Source organism: Mytilus edulis, chromosome 2 (genome assembly GCF_963676685.1).
Source record: "Mytilus edulis chromosome 2, xbMytEdul2.2, whole genome shotgun sequence".
Lineage (NCBI taxonomy): Eukaryota > Metazoa > Mollusca > Bivalvia > Mytilida > Mytilidae > Mytilus > Mytilus edulis.
Window position 1 is genome coordinate 20,809,585 of NC_092345.1, and position 27,106 is coordinate 20,836,690.

Here is a 27,106-nt window from a genome sequence, read left to right on the forward strand (position 1 = left end):
TGTTACAGTTTATAGCCAAACATTAATTAAAGTGGCAATTTGTACAAGCAATTTCACGCTATATTTCTTCGTTAATGGAAAAAAAGGACTCTTTAACTTGCAATTATCGCCCTTATTTCTTCCAAATCATATGCTACAAATCACGAGTTTATTCAGAACTTCCAGATTATAGATCTTATAGATCTTACGAAAAGAGAGAGGTGACAGATATCAAAGGGATATTCAACCCCATAATATAAAAAAGAAGATGTGGTATGATTGCCAATGAGACAACTATCCACAAAAGACCAAAAACAACTATAGGTCACCGTACGGCCTTCAACAACGAGCAAAGCCCATACCGCATCGCATAGTCAGCTATAAAAGCAAGTCGATAACAAACATTTACTATATTCCTCTCTCAGTAATATGTCGTGTTTACTAGTAACTGACTGTATTAAAATTTTCCAACATTACCCAAAATCGATGGTCATAGCCGTATACGCACAAAATTCGGATTTTAAATATTGTTTAAATTATTTTCAATGTTTTTTACCACCGTTATAAATTTAGAGTTCAAACTCTTTTGATTCAAACACATTCAGGAAAACCATTGATAAAGGATATAAATCCAACACCTTAATAGGATCGAACGAAAATTAGAAGACGAACATTGTAAGTGAAACACAATAATGTCAATTTTTCGAACCTCGCTCGGTTAATAAGAAATGAAGAAATGATTGTTTTCGTCTTGTATTGATAATTTATTATGGTATCAGACAACAGTAGATTGCAATTGTTGACACTATAATTATGTATCCAATCCATCATTGTCGTATATTAATGGAGTGTTAAAGTAACCATGAACTTCCTGTTTCTTTGCTTTAACTTTATTGTCCTTAAAGACGCATTGGACCGAGTTTTTATTGATTATAATGTTTATGCTCGTTTTCATTTGCTTAACTTAATGAACTTTTGGTGTCGTTTAAAGAAAAAATGTAGCGATTTTTGTACGTGCATGCCCATTCATTCATTTATTTCATCTCTTAAGTAGAAACAGCTATTGGATATTGTAATACATTTTTGTATTCTTGTCTTTCATATTTGCTAATGTGCTTTGTCTATATGTCTTTTTATGTTTCTTTGATACATATATGACGTGGCTATGTGTTTATTAATCCCTTCATTGTGTTAATTTACTACGGTAAATGCTTGTCTTTACTATTGTAAAACATTTTTGTATTCTTGCCTTTCGTTTTTGCTAATGCGTTTTGTCTATATGCCTTTTTATGTTTCTTTGATACATATATGACGTGGCTCTGTACTTATTCATCCCATCATTGTGTTATTGTACTATGGTAAATTTGTATATTCTTGTCTTTACTACATGTTGAAAAACATTTTTGTATTCTTGTCTATAATTTTTGTTAATATGCTTGTTCTACATACCATTTTGTGCTTCTTTGTTGCATATTTGTTTGTTTTGATAGTGAATAGGATTATAGCACAATGTTGACTGCTGTACCCCTATATTGGACATTTTTACCCATTACGTCTGTTTGTTTTGTTCACATATCATTGTCAATACAATGGAATTTGATGCGAATGTCATACAAGTGAGAGGTTTAGCTAGCTTTAAAACTAGGTTTAATCCACCATTTTCTACATAAGTAAATGCCTGTACCAAGTCAGGAATATGACAGTTGTTATCCTTTCATTTGATGTGTTTGAACTTTGATTTTGCCATTTGATTAAGGACTTTGCTTTTTGAATTTTCATTGGAGTTCAGTATTTTTGTGATTTAACGTTTTTGGACCATTATCGATAGTTGAAGAAAATTTCGTACTTGGATATTTTGCTTAAATCTGTCTTAATCATGTTCATTGTATTGTCCAGTATACATATAATTGTAATGGAATCAGTATTTGTGCATGAAAATTTTGAAGACAAAAAGAAGAGTCTACGAGAAAACATTAGTAGACGCTGTAATTGTTATCATTTCTGGTTTTATACTATGATTTAGCCGCATTTAAAAAAAAAGAATTGCTAATGGTTGATCGGAAAATGTCATTCTACTAAATGGAACTTTTTTGGTGTCATAACTCTCCTTTCAAAGTGGCATCAAATAGATATAGGAAGATGTTTGAGACAAATTGTACTGTAAAATTGAGAATAGAAATAGCGAATGTGTCAAAGAGACAACAATCCAACCAAAAAGCCTTAGACAAAGTAATCAACATAGAGATGTTTTCACTCTGACCCCCACTCCATTATCTAGTATAGTATAAGAGCATAAACCTAGAGCACGCTACTGTTTCGACATGGCACTAAAGACAAACTCTGTAAAAAATGAAACTTAAAATGGAAATAAGGAATGTGTCAAAGAGACAACAACCCGACCAAAGAGATTTAGATAACGTAATAAACATAAAGAAGTTCTCGCTCGGACACGAACTCCATTATCTAGTATAGTATTAGAGAATAACCTGAAGAAGAACGTATTTAAAAACGAACGTAATTATGTTGTAGATACCATTTCTTAAAACTCACTGACCAGGGCTACAATATGTCAAAATAAAACCGAATTAACAGACGGTTTGAAGAGTTTTAGGATTTCAGATATATAGAAATAGAAAAAACAGATCAACAGCATGTTTTCTGAAACACAATCCGCATATGGTAATACTACTGATTACTTGTATATGTCTCGTGTCGGTATGTCTTAATTTAAATTGTTCTGATCATTTTTGTTTTTTCAAATTGTATTTGTCTGTACGTGTTACTATACCCATTGATCTGAAGAATTAATACGTCTATCTGTAACATTGTAATCCTGTTATATGGCGCCAATTTCACGAAGTCTAGCTCAATTGCTAACCTACCAATTTGTCAAAATGTTCTTCTTCAAATGAAACCTTTCATATTTTTAACTTCCAATGTTAATTAATGCTCAACAAAAAATACTTGAAGTTATTTGTCATTTCCAAAGAACAATTTTCAATTTCCAAAAGGGTGAAAACATACGGTCTAATAACTGACAAGTGTCGTTATCATATGTCAAACTCATATTCGCCCTGAATGTGAAGACAACGTTTATAAAATTCAACAGCGAATCAAAAATTTAAGGATGAAAAACTTATTTTACACTGTCGAAGTACATGTATTTGAATTGAGACAGAAAGTCAGTGCATTAACATGTGGCAGGTTTCATGCACTAGTATGTATTTCAACTTTCCTTAGTACTACTAAATAAACTCATCATAGATACAGCCCGTAACAGAGTAGTGATCGAATTCGCGTTTCTTTACCATCAGAATAAGTTACGTTATCGACAAACTTATTTCAGAAGTGACATAATTTAATTTTCTTCATCGACAAAATATTTCATGTCCAACGTGTAAGTTTTAATTGTTTAAGTTGTTTAAGTCGAAGTTTTTTTTAACACAGTAAAACATTTTTTATAATCAACCTCTGTCATTGGCATTTTCATTTTAACGGTAAAGGATTAAATACGGGATCTCCGAAATTTCTATCATTTGTTACGAGGAAATCATTATTCAATCGAACATATGTCTTTGTTCATGACAAATATTATGAAATACAAAGCAGTTGAAATGATCAAATACTTTCGAACTGACGGAAACAAAAATACATAATCTAGAATGTGTGTTCTGTCATAAACAATGGCTTCGTCGTGCGAATCGACGAGATTATGTTACATGTAACTGATCTTAGCTGTAGAAACAGTTGGTGCGACCGCGATAAAATCTTTATCAATTTAATATAAGCGATAAATATTCATGACTACAATGATATTGATTTATTGGAGTCACATTAACTGTTTCTACTGTAAACATGAACTCGTCGGTTAGTGCAATGAAGACACTTTTAAAGATTGAGATTGTTGGTTTATTCTTTACACCTTCGAGGTATTAAAATTATTTCAGTGTTTATTTAAAGTTAATTTCATTTTCAAATCTCTTCTGTTTAAAATTGTCGAAACTTCGGTTCCGTTTAAGATTTCTGTGGTAAACTATCTATTCTATAGTTAGGACCATTTTATAATAAATACCCTTTTGTACAAGAATACTTTCTTTATAGAAGTATAGATCTGCTGGTTATAGATTTTTTTTTATAACTTTCATTATTGTGACGACGCGCTATGAAATTCAGATTAATTTATAAATGAAGTCGTAGATAAATTTTTGGTCGTAAACACAAATCTTTTAAACAGTTCGACGAGTGTGTCAATGTTACAGTAGTCTGTTTACTGTAAGTTACTAAGCTTGGCCCGATTCATCTGTCATTTATGGAAACTAATTCACCACTTTCTGAGACATTCATTTTTATTTCACCATCAGACATGGAGCTACATTTGTAACCTAAAGGAAAACTCTCAAATTTAAGAAATTTGACATCATATACTGAAACTTTCTTATAATCAATTAAACGACTGCTTTTCTTATATATGTGATTTTTCATGGTCAAACTTTTTCATTGTTAACGGACATTTTGAGATTTTTATTGTAAAAAAACGGTGTTTTTTTAAAGAAATCAACATTCAAAATTTAGAACTTCATGCAAATGTACAGGAAGCTGAATTATTGCACATCTATGTACTACTTTAAATTGTACTTCGATCTGTTTCGTCCTTAAAATGTTCTGACCGTCCTAAGATTTAATGTACGGAAATGTTTTGGTAAATTAAATTCAAATCCGAATTGAATGTTTATGATATACAAAAAGAGAAACCAGAATCTCTTGATGACCAAACGTATGTACACGTTGGGGCGATTTAGAGCTTTTCAGAAGGAGTGAGATTCCACCCTTGTTGAAAGCCTTGTGGAGACCTCTAGATTTTTAAATTCCCTTCGTTTTTCTCATGGATGGAGTGTGGTCTCTCTGTAAATTACCCCATATCTTTTCATTTTCCTATTTACCGAAGGTTCCATGTGAAAATTTCCATTGGATCATATCTGTTAAACTAAATGTACAAAACAGGCTCAAGAAAAGGCGAAATTTCTTTTTCAAACCCGAACTAGAAATCAATTTTTTTCTAATAGAGCACCTTACATTATCGTCAATGAGTTCAGGCATGTGAAAAATTATGTAATCATACACAAGAAAGAAACCCTGAACAGGCTTTCATCAATATTTTTTACCTATTTAATATTAAGTAAATATTAACATGTACATGTATTTGATAAATTACAGATATAACAAGGAAACTGCCCGGTATTCGACGTAAGAGTACACTTTTTACTGCACGCGTAGTCGGGTGCGTTCACTACGAGGACACTTGTACTCAACTACGCGTTAAGCATGAATATAGAATCGTCCCATACAGAACATTTTCTATGTTATCCTAGTATATTATCCGACAGTTAAGAATAGAATCTTGTCAAATTTTGAAGTTGAACATGTGGGATTTTTTATTTTTGCCACGGACCATTTAATTTTCATGGAGGAAGGGGCCTGGTAGTTATTAGAAAACAATATTCTGACCCTGATTTTGACTTAAAAAATCTGCTGCCTCAATATTTTGTCATATGAAAACAAAATTGTCAACAAAATTTTCCCGTTTAAACTGTACTAGAAAAAGTTTGGCATGTGAAACGGACAATACATATCCTAACAGAAGTACAAATACCAGTCCTCCCTTTTGTGTATACATATGAGAAAACATTTCAAAGTTATTGATTGAATTCAAATGCATCACACATACGTTACACATTGTAGTCCAAAAAAATAAAGGACTTCATTCCTATCAAACACCTTTTTAATTGTTTACCAGTATATTTCTTTTAGTTTTGGGTAAAGTTTTAAAGGAAATAATACTATCAAGACGTCCTTCCATAAATCTTTTTTTTCTGTTCTGACTTTGAAGAAATGACTACTTTTCGCCCAATCGAAATGGTGCATGGACATATTTTGTTTCATATTATTAGAATTATTTTCAATATTATCGGTATTAAACTTGCATGATTATCGACACATGAAAGTTTGTCAGCATTGTCAATCTTTTTAACGTTAAAGTACCATTAGTTCGGTAACTACTCAATTAAGTTTGTCGATAACGTAGCTAATTTTGACGGTAAAGAAACATCAATTCGATCACTTCTCTGTTACGGGCTGTACCAGCATTAAAATTTTATATTTACGCCAGACGTGCGTTTCGTCTACATAAGACTCATCAGTGACGCTCGAATAAAGTCAACCGCCAGGACACGAAAACTGGTCAAAACTTAAAAAAAGAAGAGAAAAGCTGCGTTCTTATTAACCTGTTATCATGGTTAAAACAAAAAGTCGTAGGTATTACTTGAATCTATGTGACATAATTATTATATTAAATAATGGACACTTTTAATTTGAAGAAACACTCATTTGCAAATCCGCCGCAACCTCTCCTTAAAGCTACCGTGTCATGTTTATAACCAAAATGTGCAGAATAACATGGGATTCAAAGAATACATTACTTTTCTGTTGTTATTATTAAATATACTTTGCAATTTGATTTAGAAAAACATGGGATTTTTAATATCCAATGGGATAATTTTAGTTCCATGGGATAATTTAGTCCCATGGGACAGAAAAAATCCCATAAAATCCCATGGGATGATTGATTTCTTTTAAACATCATTGAAATTAAGAACAGTGTTTTTTTTTGTGTGATTTAGTTATCAATGTCCTGGTATTGTTTCTATGGTTGATAAATCTTTTTCGTTGAATATCTTTTAATCCTTGGAAATGTTTAATTATGTTAATACAATATATTGTTCCATAACTGTTCAAAACTAATTTAGACTAATCACAGAGTTTATACTTATATGAGAAACACGACAGGTACCACAAGTGGAGCAGAATCTGCGTACCATGCCGGATAATCTGAGATCAATCCCTATTTTTAGTGGGATTCTTATTGCACAGTCTTTAGTTTTATTTGTTTTGATTTTAAAATGTCATCTGTCCTTTTGTCGTTTTTCGTTTTATGACAATGTGGTTTTTCATCAACAATGTACTCTGACTTCATTCAGGAACTTCTTAGGAAGAAAGATAAGAAGTTAGCGATATCCTTTAACTCTACTTTCCGCTATATAGATGATGTTCTTTCACTAAATAATTCAAAATTTGGTGACTGTGTGGAACGCATCTATCCCATCGAACTAGAGATAAAGGATACTACAGGATACAGTTAAGTCGGCCTCATATCTTGACTTACATCTAGAAATTGACAATGAGGTTCGGTTGAAAACAAAACTTTACGACAAAAGAGATGATTTCAGTTTTCCAATTGTGAACTTTCCATTTCTAAGTAGCAACATTCCAGCAGCACCTTCATACGGGGTATATATCTCCCAATTGATACGATATTCCCGTGCTTGCATTTCCTATCATGATTTTCTTGATAGAGGGTTGCTGCTCACAAGGAAGCTATTAAACCAAGAGTTCCAAATGGTGAAGTTGAAATCATCCCTTCGTAAATTTTACGGACGCCATCACGAGTTGGGTGACCGTTATGGAATAACTTTCACAAATGATATCGAATATGTTCCTTAGTTCGCAACTACAATCCCCTTCCCTTTCATGAATGTGACCTACCGAATTAGAATATTTACCGCATTTGTTATCACATAAGCAACACGACGGGTGCCACATGTGGAGCAGGATCTGGTTACCCTTCCGGTGCACCTGAGATCACCCTAGTTTTTGGTGGGGTTCGTGTTATTTATTCTTTAGTTTTCTATGTTGTGTCGTGTGTACTTTTGTTTGTCTGTTTGTCTTTTTCATTTTTAGCCATGGCGTTGTCAGTTTATTTTTTATTTTTGAGTTTGACTGTCCATTTGGTATCTTTCGTCTCTCTTTTACTCTAAGTTTGAATATCTCCTTGGTATCTCCTGTTTCTTTTTATCTAATACAACCAGTTTTTAAAGTATATTCTAATATGACGTGCTTCTTTCGCTTTATGAATAAACCCATGCTCTAAATCCAATAATTATTTTTTGCACATGCGTATATTGACTACTGCAGAATAATGAATTTTATCAAATTGGCATGCATTTAATATATGCATGCATTAACTTAAAACACTTCCAAACTCGTAAATGATGCACATAATGTTACTAATTCATTTATTATGACTGTAATGCGTTGCATTCCGAAATTGACATGTTTGACCTAGATACGACAACCGTTCATGCTGGCTATTCAAAAACTCCTCCCTCTGAAAAATCACAGTACCAGCCGTTTGCTTCTTTACAAACAAAAAGGGAGGTTTATGGAAGAGCCTACACAATCGCTTTACCCTTATACACATCTATGGAACGCCACAGCTGTCTTATGTGTGTAACTCTGATATTACTTTATGTTGTTTTGTCTTTTCTTAATATGGTTTTGACATTGCGTAATGATGTTTTAATATAACTCAATATGGAATAGTCATTACTTAATGATATTTCGAGATTACACGATATGGTTTCGTTTTGACTTGATATAGTTTTGTCATTACTCAATATGGTTTTGTCATTACTCGATGTGGTTTCAACATTATTTAATATGGTTGTGTCATTTGTCAATGTGGTTTTAACATTATTGATGTGTATGTGACTTAACGTAATTTAGTTATTTCATTACATGATGTGGTTTTGTTCTTCTTAATGGTGATTTGTCTATTCTTTATATGGTTTTAACATTACGTAATGATGTTTCAAAATTTGACGATTTTACACTACTTGATGTGTTTGTATCATTATTTGATGTGGTCTTGTCATTCTTTGGTGTGGTTATCCCATTACTTGATGAGGTAAAACCACGTGAACAATTCGGAAAAACCTGTTCTATTTCAAGATAGATTTCCATGTTAAATGTGCCTTGAATGCGAGCCCTTGAATGCTTGTGGCCATCCATCTAAATAGTGTTCAAATCAAAGATCGGGTTACTGTTTGAGTTAAACTTTGAGTTAGTTTTCGAATTCAAGTCATGCTTAGAATTAGTGCATGGTGGCCTTTTGTAGCTGACTTTACGGAGTGTGGTTGCCTATATACCATTTCTTACACCCACTGCATTTAAACTCTGGTAGATAGTTGTCTCATTGGCAATCACACCACATCTAACTTTATTTCAACTCCTATGTTGAGTTTTGTATACTGCAACATTGTTTATTTAGTACGCATATCCCGGAGCCCACTTTTCGGAAGCCCGAGCAAGAGTCCTTGTTCCGCGATAGAAAATTTAATTACGAACTCAAAAAGACAGATAAAATAGCTCGAATTTCATCTCGAAATCTGAATTAATCTAAATGAGACTTAAATTCGAAACTTACTCAAACTCTACCTCAAGAAGTGACTCAAATTCAAAGTTGTAACTAGAACTCTGCCTTTAAATGTGACTCAAACTCGAAGTCCAACTCGAAACTCAATGTTAACTAGAACTTTAATTCTAAGCATGACTTGAATTCGACAACTAACTCAAAGTTTAACTCATACAGTAACCCGAACTTTAATTTGAACACTAATTGGATGGATGGCCACACGCATTCAAGGGCTCGCATTAAAGGCACATTTAACATGGAAATCTATCTAAAAATAAAACAGTTTTTTTTCCGAATTGGTCACGTGGTTTTACCTCATCAAGTAATGAGATAACCACATCAAAGAATGACATCAAAGAATGACAAGACCACATCAAATAATGACAAAACCACATCAAATAATGAAACAAACACGTCATGTAATGAAACAACTACATTACATTAAGTCACATACACATCAAGTTATGTTATAACCACATTGACAAATGACACAACCATATTAAATAATGTTGAAACCACATCGAGTAATGTCAAAACCATATTGAGTAATGACAAACCTATATCAAGTCAATACGAAACCATATCGTGTAATATCGAAATATCATTAAGTAATGATTATTCCATATTGAGTTATATTAAAACATCATTACGTAATGTCAAAACCATATAAAGTAAAAAGACAAAACAACATAAAGTAATATCAGAGTTACACATAAGACAGCTGTGGCGTTCCATACACATCGGACATAGAAATTACCTTAATTGTCCTAATCAGAATCGAAATAATTGATGCAAGCTATACTTTATTGTAGTTTTAACATGGGTAGGCTCACTATCGCTCGGGCAAAAAGAATCACGAATATAATGCCTACCCATGTTAAAACTACAATAAAGTATAGCTTGCATCAATTATTTCTTAAATAATAATATGTCTTTTGTTAATAAAATCATCGCATCCTTATAATACCAAATGTATGACATTATTCTGTCTGACTTTATCTGAAAATTAGTGGTTGCTTAAGAAACAACTGACCACCTGAGATAAAATGACGTAAAAGTTCCGAATATATATCAAATTAGATTATATCCATCTTGACTATGTAAATAATGAGGACAATGACATATTATTATTAAATTTCCAGAAATTTTCATACCCCATAGCCTTGTTAATATCGATGAGAGATCAGAAAATAATTTTCCGCAGTCAAGATTGCCCATTAAACGCATCGATTTTTCTATGAAAACAATTAAGAAAGCGCTAGGAGGATAGATTTTGAAACAAAAACTTAAATAATTAAACGTCTTGATGGATTAGAAAGATATTGTTGTGATATGCTGCCTGGAACTGTTGTATTTCGTTACAAATTTGCATAAGATTCGTCAAATGTCTGCAACAAAAGAGTCTTAAAGTTAAAAGTACAATAAAATAACTCCAAGACGGTATTATCTCCACTCTATGTCTCGTGAGGGACAATACTATCCATTTGCTGCAGAAAAGTCGTGTATTCAAGTCTTGAATTTCAGATGGTAATCGATTTTGAATTTCTACCATTAAAGTGTTTTACTTGGTTTTAACATGAAATCTAAGCAGTGAAATACATTTACAATTGATAATATAATATTTATTACATTATAGATGTCGTTATCATGGTAATGATCACAGAAATCGTTACAAATTATATAAATATCTAAAAGTATTGACAAAGACTTTGTAAAATCATTAACTAGATGTTTAAACAATGTACAAACATATAACTTTTTTTCAAATACGTCAAAACTTATTTAAACTAATTTTCACTTCTTTAAAAAAGGGACGAAAGATTCCAGAGTGACAATCAAACTCATAAATCGAAAATAAACTGATAACGCCTGGCTAAAAATGAAAGAAGACAAACAAACAAACAATAGAACACATGAAACAACATATAAAACTAAAAAAAAAAACAACACGAACCCTACCAACAACTAGGGGTGATCTCAGGTGCTCCGGAAGGGTAAGCAGATCCGGTTCCACTCGTGTAATGTAATGAGTTAATACTTCAGTTTCATTATGTATATCTGTTATAATCATTTGATAAAAATTACTGTTTGCAATAGCATTAATTGTTCTAAATAATTAGGATGTTCTTATCCCAAGCATACAAACTTAGCCGTATTTGACACAACCTTTTTCAACTTTTTATCTTCAGTGCTGTACAACTTTGTACTTTTTTTCGCTTTCGATCTTTTATATCTGGGCGTCACTTGTGAGTCTTGTGTGGACGAGGCGTGTTTTTGGCGTATTAAATTTTAAACCTGATGCTTTTTGTTATTCATTAATCATGTGTTTCTTTGTCTAATACGTTTTCCTATTTATTTGTATTGTAGTCCTGTAATAATATGTTGTCATTTCTATGTTATATTTAACATTGCAATTAAAGTGCGAGGTTTGGCATGCCACAAAACCAGGTTCAACCCACCATTTTTTCCTTTAAAAATGTCCTGTACCAAGTCAGGAATATGGCCATTGTTATTTTATAGTTCGTTTCTGTGTGTGTTACAATTTAACGTTGCGTCGTTTGTTTTCTCTTATTTTTGAGTGTAAATTGACATTGCGATAAGACGTGTCACGGTACTTGTCTATCCCAAATTCATGTATTTGGTTTTGATGTTATATTTGTTATTCTCGTGGGATTTTGTCTGATGCTTGGTCCGTTTCTGTGCGTGTTAGTTACATAGTAGTGTTGTGTCGTTGTCTCCTCTTATATTTATGCGTTTCCGTCAGTTTTATTTTGTTACCCCGATTTTGTTTTTTGTCCATGGATTTATGAGTTTGAACAGCGGTATACTACTGTTGCCTTTATTTATGTGGCACCCGTCGTGTTGCTTATGTTATAACATATCCGATAAATAGTCTAATTCGGTAGGTAACAATCATTAGAAATCAAAATTACTTTATTCTTGAAAAAAAAATATATATGTGATTTATTTGTTTTGTTTTGTTTGTTGTCAACTGTTTGCTTAACAGCCAGTGGCAAATAAGTGATGCATACGTGCGAAAGGGCAAATTAAGAACTAAACTCGACTAAGGTAGGTTTCACAGAGAGGATTGACCTATAAGAAGGACTGGAAACAAAATTTGACCGTCATGGTGTATATGATATGTTTGATACAGTCAGTAAGTTTGCCTTGCAACATGATACGATTTGGGTTGATCGTTTCGGGAAAACTGTTTCACAGATGATATCGGATATGTTTCTTATGTTTTAACTAGAACCCCTTTCCCTTTTCACGAATGTGACCTATTTACTGGGCTTGTAATAACATGAGCACCACGACGGGTGCCACATGTGGATTATAGCACCTTATTTTACTTTATTTCGACAAATAATAGTACACACGACACCACATAGAAAACTAAAGACTAAGCAACACAAACTGAACAAAACCCGATGGTGATCTCAGGTGCTTCGGAAGGGTAAGCAGATTCTGTTCCACATGTGGCACCCGTCGTGTTGACAATTGATATCTGTCGGGATTTTTTTATTTTATTATTATTACATTGTGCAGAACAATTAGTTTTATTGTACGGCAAAACTGATGTTTCAAATCAAATTAACACAGGTATATGAAAAAAACCCGCATTGTGACTTTAGTCTAATAAGTATCATCCAGCTGATCTCAAATTGAAAGCTTTCATTAAACGAATTTCACTTTTAAACGTATTATTGCTCACTTTTGTTTAGTTTCAGCAAAATGATCATGAACTTAAAATCATTATTGTTTGATATCTTTTGTTTGGCGTACACATAAGCGATGTTAGCTTCTGCCTGAGTTAAGACAGCGATAAGCACGACGAGAGGAGAGAAAGGGTCGGATTGATACTCTCAACTATTTTGAATAATCTATAAGTGTCTGAACGAGAGATCAATCAACCACTACCGACTATTAGCTGCATCCAGAAACATTCGGGAAAGATTTTGTCTAGTTGGATTATAATCTTGACTATGTCGTGACATATTCTGCTGAATCGAAACAAAATCGTAATAATGTCCTGTGTTGTCTAGTCGGCATCCTTATACTTATATATGGAAAATCCTACGATCTATGACCACATACGAAAAAAAAACCCTATGATCCATGTCCATATACTAAAAAACCTACGGTCTATGTCCATACAAAGAAAAATCCTACGATTCAAGTCCTTATACGAAAAAAACCTACGATCAATGTCTATATACGAAAAAAAAACCCGATTCATTACCATATACTGATAAAATCCTAAAATACATGTCAATATACAGAGCCGTGATGTAGTGGTTAGCGCATCGGACAACTAACACAAAGATTTCTGGTTCGATTCCCGTTCCTGAGAGAATAATTGTCGGCCCTCTCTTGACACCGTTTGTAAGTATAGTCTTGAGAAACGATGATAGTCCCTTGGAAGTGGACGATAAATGGCTGACCCGTGTTAAGAGAAATTAATATCTCTTGCACGTGAAAGACACCCTTGTAGATTTTGAAAAAGAGCAGCACTCGCAAAGTGGAAAAGAATTAATATAAGTCACAATAACTTGTTTCCCAATACACTAAAAATAAATATGTTTAAACTAAATATATGGAGAGAAAAAACCGCAATGCCTGTCCACTGCCACTAAGAAATGTATGTTTACTTTCGGTATGCAGTAAAAACCACCAGTGTCCATTTACTGTTAAAAAAACAACAACGAAGAATCAACAACCTTCAATGTACCAACTTTCCTAATTTAATACAAATACAAAAGAAGTACGAAAACAAATTAAAATTTCAATGATTGAAAAGTTAATCCGCTAATCGAGTCCCTGTGACCGAAATAACAGGAAGTTCACATGTCCGCTTTAAGCCAAATTGAATGATTGTGTCACAATATAGTTTCACAGCAAAACTCTAAATGACATATATACTGTTCCCAAGACAACAAACAATGACGTCTATAAAACGAATCTAATGGATTACTTGACTTACTAGCTAAAACTAATAACCATTGGGAAACAAAACCTACTTTAAAATTAGCTTTTTTATTAGAAAATTGACCTTCAATTATTCTATCCACAGAAAACCAAGTCTGTTCAAGTTTTATATATTGAACTTAAACTAATTTATAAAATAAAAAATTCTCACTTCAAAGATCGATGTTTACTAATGATTTAAAAAAAAAAGGACTAAAAAGTACAAGAGAGGACAGCAGATGTTCATGGTATACATTGCACATGTAGTAGTAGCTATTGTTTTGGAAAACGTAAATAAGTCATGAAATGTTTCTTTTATATTATACTTGCAATGACTTAACATCTTTCTTTATAATACACTTTTTCTATTTTTCCAATTTCGTCTCTTAGAAATTTGTGATTTGGAATTCCATCAAGAACTATATTTCGCATATAATATCATTCGAATATCTTTTTATAAAGAGTTTCTACAACTTTTTATAAACTGATACCGCAAAAATGTTTATTTCAGTATTATGTTAACAAATGCTTAAGTTGTATTTGGCAAAACCTTTTGAACCTTTTGGTCCTCAATGCTCTATAATTTCGTATTTTATCAGACATTTTCACCTGTTTTTTACACGAACGTCATTCATGAGTCTTTTTTATTACACGAACGTCACTCATGAGTCGTAAACGAAACGCGCGTCTAGTGTGCAAATTATTAGCGTGGTATCCTTGATGAGTTCTGTAAACACATGATCTGTTGTAAGAAAATACCAAGGGACCATCTCAAGATATAAACTGAAGTCATACAGACAGGATTATGACCATAAGGGGAAAAACTTATGATAGAAAATTATATACTCAACCATAGATTTCGCATAAACGTACTGACGATTGGGAAAAATCAAAAGCCTATACCGAATACGAGTAATTAGTTACTGTTCTACGAGTGGCATTCATCGTATTTTTTATGACAATAAAATGTAATAATTCTGCAGTCAAACAATCATGTTTGGTGATTAAACGTATCGATGAACGGAGAACAGGAGTGAGACAATTGTAAATATCATTACCTTTGATACATGTATATACATCTTAAAAAGTATCGCGCCATCCTGATTTTTTTCCCGAATCAAATTATTATAACTTACATTCAGTGTGTTATTGTGCTATGGTAAATTTGAGTATTCTTGTCTTAAAATTTTGCTAATATATATATGCTTTTTCTGTATGCCTTTTTTCTTCTTTGTTACATATTCGTTCGCTTTTATATTGATTAAAATTATAACACAACATTTTTGTGATTTTACTTTGGCTGCTGTACCCCTAGTTTTTTGACATTTTTATCTATTATGTCTGTTTGTTTTGTCCACACATCGTTTTCAATATCATCGAATTTGATGCAACTGTCAAACAAGTGAGATGTTTTCATGTAGCTAGCTTTGAAACCAGGTTTAAACAACCATTTGCTACATAAGAAATTGCCGGTACCAAGTCAAAAGTATGACAGTTGTTGTTAATCATTTGATGTTTGAGCTTTATATTTTTTCATTGGATTAGGACTTTTCCTTTTTAAATTATCATTGGAGTTCAGAAGTTTTGTGATTTTAATTTTTACATGACATAGTAATGACTACAATAGTATACTTAAAATTCGCCTAAGAAGTGGAAGTAAGGACAAGCAAGCTGAATAGTACTCGAACAATCTGGTCGTATTGCAACTTAGCAAATCATTGAAGTTATTTGACCCATTATGCGACAGAAAGTGTAATGATACCATAAACAAACATGATATAGTTCGACAGTTCTATAGTCCGACAGTCCGACATATACAACCAAATATGATATAGACTAATCTAAACGCACAAGAAGTTCTACCTGACTTTCGAGACGCGACAGACCTAACTTTTCTAAAACTGAATCACCGTTATTGTTTTTAACTTATTTCATCTCCGTTATTGTTTTTAACTTATTTCACATATAACACCCCCCCCCCCCATTTCGCATTTGGTCGGTTTATAACTCCATGCTTACATCAAAATCAAAATGCGTTCGATATCTTACATACGATTTCTTAAAGACCAACAAGCATCATTGGAAAACTCTGCGCAGGCAGCCGATGGGGGCGATCCAGCGCCGAAAAGAAAAAGAATATGGCGAAATTTGGTAGCACGGTTGCTGAGATTGAAAGCGGGATATAATAATGGAATAAGAAATTTTGACTAATACTGGAACGCAGTGTGCTTTGGAGTGGTTCAGTTTTGACAATTTCTGTAAGCAAAGTGTAAAATTAAAAGTGCACTTTTTGATGAAATTCATTTAGTTTCATGCATACTATTGCAATTTGGGTTCATGTCAATCATTGATAAATAAGACTCAATTTGGCTGCATGTCAATCATAGATAAATAAGACTCAGTTCGGCTACATGTCAATCATAGATAAATAAGACTCAGTTTGTTTGAAGTGTTTTGTATGAAAATATAAGTATTTGACAAGTTAATGCTTTGCCAAAAACAAACTAATAAAAACTACAAACGGATTATTCCTTGTTTCACAATGTACTTATACCAATAAAAGAACTAAATACATTACCCCCCCCCCCCCCAAATAAAAAACTAAAAATGATCATGTGAGCTTTTGCCATCACTTGGTATCCGTCCTCCGTCTGTCAACATTTTACTTAAAGATCTTCTCCTCTGAGAACACTTGGCCAATTTGAACCAGCAATGGTCCTTATATGGTTCTCTTTTAGAATTGTGTCCGATACCCCGATCCGTAGTACAAGATGGCCGCCATAGCTGAACATAGTTAAACATAAGGGTCCTATGGAAAGTTCACTTCAAAATCATCTTGTCTGAAACCATTAAGCCGATTTGAACCAAACTTTGCAGCAATGGTCCTTAGGTTGTCCACTATGGAAGTTATGTTCAGCGTCTCCAAACTCCAACCAAAATGGCCGCCACAGCCGAACTTAGTTAAACATAGGATCCTATGGGAACGTCATATTTAGATCTTAGAGTTAATTGGGACCAAACTTAAGTAGAATGGTCCTTGGGTGGTCCCCTTCCGAAAACTATGTCCGACATAACCGATCTCTCACCAAGATGTCCACCATAGCTGAACTTAGCTAAACATAGGATCCTATGGAAAATTCACATAAAGATCTTCTTGTCTGGAACCAGTGGGCCAATTGGGACGAAACTTTAGTTGAATGGTCCTTAGATGGTCTCCTTCCAAAAATATTACCAACATTCCCACCTGCGAATAAGATAACCGCCCACAATCAAACTTAGTTTAACATAGGACCCTATAAGAAATTCACTTACATATTTTATTGTCTGAAACAACTTAGCAAAATGGAACCATACGTGGCAGAAATGGTCCTTGGGTGGTCCTGTTTTAGAAATGAGTACAATGTCAATGATCCAGACCGCCGACCATGCAAGATGGTTGCCACAGTGACCTTTGTAATATTGGACCCTTGAGGAAATAACTTAAAGATTTTGTCGTTTGAAACTCTGGCTTACAAATGATGTCTTGAACATCTAAGAAACAACCATCTTAAAAATGTCATAGTGCAGTATTTGTAAGCCAGGGGGCAGCACTAGTCAGCCAAATGAGTACTGTGAATACGTGAAAACAGTCATGTGTGACCAGAACTGACTTATGGAGGCCTACAAAAAACACACAAGTGACCGGCAGTCATGTTCAGCTTTTCCTACAGTTGGAAGGCAGGATCTTTTTACTTTTAAATCAGTTCATGATACTTTCATCATGAATACGCAGTACTGAAATCCGGTACATGATTTCCGACTCACAAACATGAAGTAGAAATACCACTTTACTGTCGGACTATTGAACTGTCGGATCATCGAATCGTCGGATCATCGAACTGTCGGACCATCGAACTGTCGGACTATTAAAGCGTCGGACTATCACTACGGCCCCCGTCGCTGACGTTTTGAAAAAAAACCTGTTATCTAAATAATAAAAAATGATGTTATGAATATTTTTAATGGTGTCAAACGTTTATTTCTGTATAACATTTTAGAGTAAACTATAATTTGACAAAGTGCAGACAACTTGAAAACAACAATGACTGGAAACCTGTTTTTTTAAAATGATTTTTGTAACAATTTAGAGACTTCAATTTAATCTTCTCAACTAATGTTGGTGCTATCCAATGACAATCGTTTTTACCTCAGTACTTTAATTAATGTAGTCTACTAATCTGTTATGAAAAGCCACTTGATATCTACTAAAATACATGTCTATGAAAATTCCGTTTCATCCAGACCGCAATGCTCTAATTTGATTTCTATGGAAAACTATCCGAACGCAATGTCTATTCTAAGGGGATAAATCAGCTTTTATTCTTAATTCATCAGTAACATGCAATACATTTGTTATTGTAAATGAAACGACTCTTGGGTGAAAGTTTAGACAAGCACGCAAATATAGAATTGTTACTCTGAATGTCGTTCAATATAAATGACTGTAATGAGACAAAATCATTCATGACAGTTTCAGTCATTATTAAACGTGAAACCATTAAGCACCATTGATGTAATGAAGGTATTTCTGTACATGTACATGCATCTTAACAAGGATTGTCTCCGTAATGATATAGAAGAATTATGTTAAAAAAAACATTACGTCTATGCTACGTTTGCAGTGTCATTCATACTGGAAAGTCACTTAAAAGTGATCAATGGGAACAAATATTTAAAAAAAAACTTGCGTTCATCAAGTTTTTACCAAAGCATAGGACTTCCGCGTTCTGAAGATTTAAATCGTGTCATTATAAGTTGAAATAGATTTTTTTTGTCATGATTACATCAGTTTGAGCTGAATATAAATGAGTTCTGAGCAATTAACGTGCTGTTGATTATACTTATTTTGAGCAATCACTGTAATGGATACATCCTCTTTAGAAGTCAATCGGTTGTGATAAGTTGTGTATACCAATCATTTGATTTATTCATGCTGTGACCCAAAAAAGAAGAAATCAATATATTGCCGCAAAAAAAAAAAAAAAATGCGTAAATGTTTTAAATGAATAACTTTTATTTTATCACTAATAGCCCTAAGTCTAATTTCGTCCTTGTATGCAACAAATTAACTCTCTTAAGGACATCATTATAGGAAACACAAACCAAAAAATATCGAATCAACTTAATTTGACTCAAATTCCTCATATACAAGAACTGCTGCAATATTGCTACTTATAAATGGAAAGTTCACAATCGAAAAGCTGATCATTTATTTTTTAATTGTTTTGTCTCAACCGATATACGTTAAGGTAACTGTAGATATACAATGTTTAAATCTCGGAATGTTAACAAGACGAGAAAATCAAGGCAACAAACAAAAATGAGGGAATTGCAATTTTTTCACATATAGCTTAAAAAGACATATTTCGAAAGAAACGAAACATAACGGCCATTTAGGTATATAAAGATTCAATACTACTAAAACATGTCACTAGTGACTAATCTTTCTGATGAAGGTCGTATTTATAGATACGACAATATTTATGATAACTTATGTCTACACTGAATGACTGATTACTGGTTAGTTGGAATGTTTGAGGAGAATACACTCTCCATCAACATCATTCACCAATCGTTCATAAATAAAACTAGGGGCCTCGGTGGCCGAGTGGTCTAATTAGTTAGTACTGTAATCACTAGCCAGTCAACACTGAGGTTAGGAGTTCGAACCCCGCTCTTGCGTATGCACTTGACCCCAATCTTAATTGACTAGGATTGTCAGTTTTCCTGTCGAAGGTCGATGTTTTTCTCCGGGTACTCAGGCTGCCTCAACCAATAAATTTGGCCGCCACGAAATAGCCTAAATTCATTTCACTTAAGGTCATAATTTGTCATTCATTTTAAGAACATATTTACGTTGCTAATTCTTTGTAGTCTCTCATAGAAAGAAATGATCAAACTTCTTAGGAAGAAAGATAAGAATTTAGCAATATCTTTTAACTTTACTTTCCACTATATAGATGATTTTCTCTAACTGAATAATTCAAAATTTGGTGACTATGTCGAAGGAATCTATCCCATCCGGCATCGAACAATAGATAAAGGATATAACAAACAAAGTCCAGTCTGCCTCATATCTTGACTTACATCTAGAAATTTATAATGAGGGCGGTTGAAAAAAGACTTTACGACAAAAGGGATGATTTCAGCTTCCCAATTGCGAAATTTCAATTTCTATGTAGCAACATTCTAGCAGCGCCTTCTTACGAAGTATATAACTCCCAATTGGTACCATATTCCCGGGCTTGTATTTCCCATCAAGATGTCCTTGATTGAGGGTTGCTGCTCACAAGGACGCTATTAAACCAAGAGTTCCAAATGGTGCAGTTGCAATCATCTCGTAAATTTTACGGATGCCATCACGAGTTGGTTGACCGTTATGGAATAACCGTTTCATAGATGTTATCAGATATGTTTCTTATTTCATAACTAAAATCCCGTTCCCTTTTCACGGAGTCAGACTATTTACCGGGTTTGTAATAACATGACCAACACGACGGGTGAAACATGTGGAGCAGGATCCAGTTTTTATTGGGGGTCGTGTTGCTTAGTCTTTAGTTTTCTATGTTGTGTTTTATGTACTATTATTTGCCTGTTTGTCTTTTTCTTTTTCAGCCATGGCGTTTATTTTCGATCTATGTGTTTGACTGTCCTTCCGGTATCCTCTTTTAAGTTGTTGCAACAACATTTCCTGTAGCATTTGTGATACCTTACACACAAGCAGGTCTATTGATTTTTGAGTTTGAAATGAAAATATTATCTAGAACGTCTGGCGTATTAAATTATAAGCCTGGTACATTGGATAACTAATAATATCAGGAAATAAATTATTTGGTTTAATGACAAAAGAAAACAAATTTATCTTATACGCAACTTAAAGAAAGTTTGAAATTTCCATTCAACATCAACGATTTAAATTCAAATCAATAATTATTTCGTATACATTTATATTAATCAGGCAATGCCACTTTAACTGCAACTAATACGATTTCCGAAAGGTTGTTTGCAGTAGGTGGATTTGCTGAAGATATTGATAAAAGTTTGTATGTTTCTATGAAACTTGGCATCTGTTAGTATAGCTAGTAATCTTTGATAAGGTATAATATTGTTTAACACTTTTTTGTTTGTTCTTTATAGTTATATCTTTTATCGCGTTATTAAAAATGACATTCCTGAACTGAGTTGTGTTGCATATTCCATATGCTCCTTATTAAGTGCTGTTATCAAAATTGAAAGAAAAGGACTGAGTCGAAAATTAACCAACCAGTAAAATCAATTTATATGGTATAGTCTTAAAAAAATGATTAAACTGAAAGGAAAGTAGTATACAATTCCTATAATTTGTGCAACCCATGATACTGGTAAATAAGTGGGATAAGGGAAACATACTTATCTTTTTCTGTATCAGGTTGGAAGGAGAAGATTGTGCAAAATATTGTGGCTACGTTCAGAAAATATGTTTGACTTACAAAATGTAAACATACATTTCGATTAGTCTAAGATGACCAACCATAATCCAACACTGCAAAAGTAAGAATTGTAAGGAAAACTTTGGCCATTTTTTAAGGGACTTTCTGTTTTGAATTTTCCTTGGGGGTTCTATATTTTTGTCATCTTGCCTTTTACACATAGAATGAAATTCTTAAACAGAAAACAGTTATGGGATAATGTAACTTCCAAGAAAAAGTCAAGCATCGACTTCTGCTTGATTCAAAGAGCCTGTATGCACCAGCGTCATAGATATAAATATTATCAAAAGTTGCACGCAAACATTAAACTATACAACCCCCAAATGCGTGCAAACGTAATGCAACCAATCTCTATCCACATATGAACGCTTGTACAAAGTCTCAAATATGACAGTTGTTTTCCGATCGTATGGGATTTTGATTTTGCCCTTTTTTAAGGGATCGAAATTGTTATGGGATAATGTAACTTGCTAGAAAAAGTAAAGCATCGGCTTCTGCTGGTTTCCAACATCTTTAATGTATTAATAATTGAGGGAATTGTTTAGGATTATGTAACTTGCTAGGAAAAATGAAACTTTGCATTTTGATAGTTTCACGGAGATTTACTGTTTTAACCATCATCAGAGATAAAGAATAATTGGGAATATAATATTTTAAATGAAGGCATAAATAATAGCAAACCCGTGTAATGTGAAATTCTCCGGGGGAGGGGGGGGAGAGAGATGGGATTAAAGCTTTGTCTTGGTTAATTTATTTTAATTACGTTTCAATTACAGCCATTTTAAGATCTAATGTTTCGAAAAATTGCAATGATGCGGAAACGTCATGATTCTTCTAAATAATGAGATAATATGCGTAATTATGGAAGGTATCCATGCATGGATGCAGAATCGTACAAATTATTTAATACGTTTTACGTTGTGTTAATGAAAGGAAAATCAATGTCACCTACTGTTGGATTCTTGCTGACTTCTCATCCTGTTTTAATTATTGACACACTATTGATCAACTCAAATGTAGATAAAAGGAAGAACATTGCAGACTCGACTATCAAAGAAAACTAGTCAGCAATTAATGCTAGAAACTGATATCCGGAGAATTCATATAGACTATTACAAACATTCATTGGAAAATAGTTAGCTATTAAGAAGCACGAAGGATGTAAAGGTCAGAACCGATTATGTACGGGTTGGATAAATACGAATAATTAACAGATGTATTTCAATACAGAGCGATCTTAAAAGGGAAAGCATCCTGATATTATTTTCATGAAAGCGATCTATTTAAACTAATGACGACCGACGATTATATACGGGTTGGATAAATAAGAATAATTAACCGAGAGCGATCTTAAAAGGGAGAGCATCCTGGTATTATTTTCACGAAAGCAATCTATTTAAACTAATGACGACCGTAAAATCCACTTGTAATTATTTTGTAGCTAATCAGAGATTACGTTTATATAAAGGGTGTCAAGGCTGCTATATAACTACTGTTGAATGTTATTGAACTGGGATCTCCAGAGACACAGTTCTGACTTGTAAACATTCGGAAATAATACCAACACATTTATCATTGAATATCTGAATAAAACTATATATGACCTCACCCGATGATCGTGAAACTGTCCCAAATTGGCGTGGCTTGTATGTTTATTGAAAAAATGTCAATAAAGATTTCGGATGGGAACTAATACAAATAACAGCCAAGGACTCATTACTTAAATAAGTATAAATCCATATAATGTTCTGGGTTTGTAGACATTTGCTGCTTATTACATATTATACTTTTGTCAATAATTTGTAATAAAGAATTTCGATGTAACAATAAACCAGGACTAGGAGGTGCCAATTTAGTGTGGATGATCACTTAAAGTTTTATAAAGAAAACAAATGATATGCTTGAAGTAATAATCTAAGTATGAAGAACAAACCGAGTATGTAAAAGTTAGTGTTAATTTACCCTTTCCGTCAACCTAACACGTGGTGCTACAGTAATTGGATATGTTCAAGGAGATTATATTAAAGGGACGTAATAAAATATGACAATTGACTAATTCATATTGCAATCACTAGTCGAGCTTTTACTTGGAATCATCAATATATGTTGCATAAAAATCGACACTGCTTGCTTTGATGACACTTAAAGTTAGTTCATCTGAAGAAAAATGATATAAATGTCAGAAAAATATAGATAAGCATAAAAACTCGCGGGAAAATATTGCAATATTGACATATCAATCTCATCAAATGGTATGCTGAAAGTTTACAGGTACTTTACTGAGAATACTGTTTGTTCTTGAACTTACATTTGCATTCAGAAACAAAGTTTTTGCAGAAAACAACTAAGGACTTCGTATATTCACACGGTGTAAATATTCCTTATTTCTATTGTAAATATGGACTATAGATTAGACAATTAATATTTAAACAATAGACCTTTGAAAAGCGTTTAAATTGAATTTCTGTTCGTTTGATCAACATATATACTTGTCAATAACCGGATTTAGCCATCATCACTACACAGTATTATGAAAAGTTAATATTACAACGATCATCGATACTGCACAGTAATTGAATTCAATACCCAATTCGAATATAGTGTGCATATTAAAGTTTGTCTGTTGTGTTATTGGAATATTGAAGTATGCGTCCTATTTTTCCTACATACATAAATGAACATTCATAAAAGGATGTTCATAATTTAATGTTATTAGCCAATAATTGGTGAAGAAATTCTTGGATTTGAAGAAGAATGGACTAGTGTTACAAACAAACATTGGCCAATAATTGGTGAAGGATTTCTTGGATTTGTATAATAATGGACTAGTGTTACAAACAATGTCACCAGATAACCACCTTTATCCTCAAGCAATAGACTACGATATCGAAAAGGAAGAAAAGTATGAACACACGGTGGTGGAAAGTAAACATTTGGTATATGAATTAAAGCTTGGAATAATTCTAATTATAGGAGGTATTATCATTGTGTTGTGTTTATTTTATATATTATCACAGTGCAAACGTAAGCATATGCATTCACCTAGACGACAAAACAACGATCAGGAAAAATTGATTGGTTCAAGAGACGCTTCTGAACATTTGATCCATGTACATTCAACGGAGAAAGGTAAAGAATATTTTCTCTGATTTCAAAATACTGCCGACAGTAGTTGTGAGTGTACTTTATAGTATTGCTGTTTATCTCTTTGGATTAATTATCACAAGCTTAATCTATTCCATAAAGATAAACCATTTTACAATATTTATCATCCGATTTAATGGATATATAGCATGGAGCCAAAAATCAAACTTAACTTAACTCAAAATATTAAATAGGAATATTAAGGCATTGTCTATAATCTAACATAAGATTAGTCATCTGTAATGGAACGGTAAGACATGTCTGCAACTGTTTAATGTGAATTACAGAAGTGGCCTTGGACAATCAACATTTATTATGCAAGTTTTTAATATATTTTCTACTTATTCAATGTTTTTAAAATGGTACATGTAGACTATTTTACACTTATAATTAAATATTAAAGAATGTTTTTTCTACATCATGGGTAGTGATTAGACGCATTATATCATTATTTGTCTCAATGACATTTTGTTTGTGAAATACTGTACGAAAAATATCGAAGCTTGAGGATTGATTGATTATTGGAGTTTTACGCAATTTTCGGAATAACTCTTGGTGATATCATGGCAGTCATGTTTTATAAGGGGAGGAAGCCCAAGTACCCGGAGAGAACCACAGTTATTCGTAATAAAAACTAGCAGTCAACAAAATTATTAATAATGCTCAGTTCGAGGTTGATTTATACATTTCAAATCTGAAAATTGAAGACTGTAAATTATTATGGTTGCATTTAGAAGATGGTTATTGTCAATTTTATTTTGAATCATTTAAACTGATTTAGCCTTTGCATTTGAAATAAATTCTTGAAAGTTAATGTTTAAAATGAAGGACGGTGTATTTAGTTAAAGTCATGTGCTACCACAAATGGAATAACTCTATTTCAAGCAGTATATCCTTATCGAAATGTATATGTAAAGCTATACATGTATAGACTTCATAAACCTCACTATAATTTACACATTCAGGTCTTCCTGGAACAATTATACTATATCATCTGAAAGGTTGTCATGGTTTCTTAAGAAAAAAAACAAATGAAGACTGATGACATTGAAAACAAAGCAGTCGCAATGTCCATAATTTTATTCACACAAACAAACCTATTCGTACATGAAACTAATTCTCACACAAACTTGAATCATCTTCAAACATGTATTTATATAAAATAAATCTTGGAACTGTTTTCATCGATATTTGTTATTTGATTTGTGCAAAAAGGAAATTTCGATATATCATTCTTTTTTTAATTTCCTAAATTACAAAGCATAACATTTATAATATATATTAACATGAAGATGTGGTATGTTACTAATGAAACAAATATCTGCAAAAGTTAATAAGACGAGTACATAAAAAATATAGACCAGAGTAGAGATTTTAAAATAATTAGACCCATGTCTCATAACAGCCTAGTTAAATTAATGTGCCACCACAATGCCTAAATAACACATTTATATAAATAATTACCAGGTTTATAATTTAATACGCCAGACGCGCGTTTCGTCTACATATAAAACCAGTTGTTGACATGATACGGATTATGTTTATCTCGTATATGTTATGTTAGTATGATACTAAACCAATACCGTTAACGAGAATGGAATTTTCTTCCTGTGTTGAAAACCCATTGGTAGCCTTGGGTTGTTTTTCTGCTCTTTGATCGGGTTATCGTCTCTTTGGCACATTCCCGTTACCATTCTCACTTTTAGAGAAAAAGAAAATGAAGCAATTCAAACAAGAACACCAACAAACATATTTACGACACAAGAAACAAACTTTAAGAAATAGCCTTGAACTGCTTCACTCATCAAATCAATACAAAACACACAATAAAAGATAAGACATGAAAAGACATCAGTATTGACCTATGACTACTGGCAGTCACTAAAAGCTTTTATATATGCTATATCAACCTATCAATAAATCAGTTTCTCCCATTTCGATTACAATATACAACGAATATCATTTTGTTCCCAATTAACAGACTAGTAATTGTTTCCTATTATGTACAGCAAAAAGATTGAAGAGTTGACGTATACCTATAATCATACAAGTAATAACAAACGTTATTCTTAAGATTGGGAAGTTAAGAAAGTAAAAATACTTTTTTTTTTACAGTTTTCTGTATTTGGTGAAAATGTTGATGTTGTTTACAAATTGTCATTACAAAAAATAATCAATTTATAATTTGTATTTTGAATTT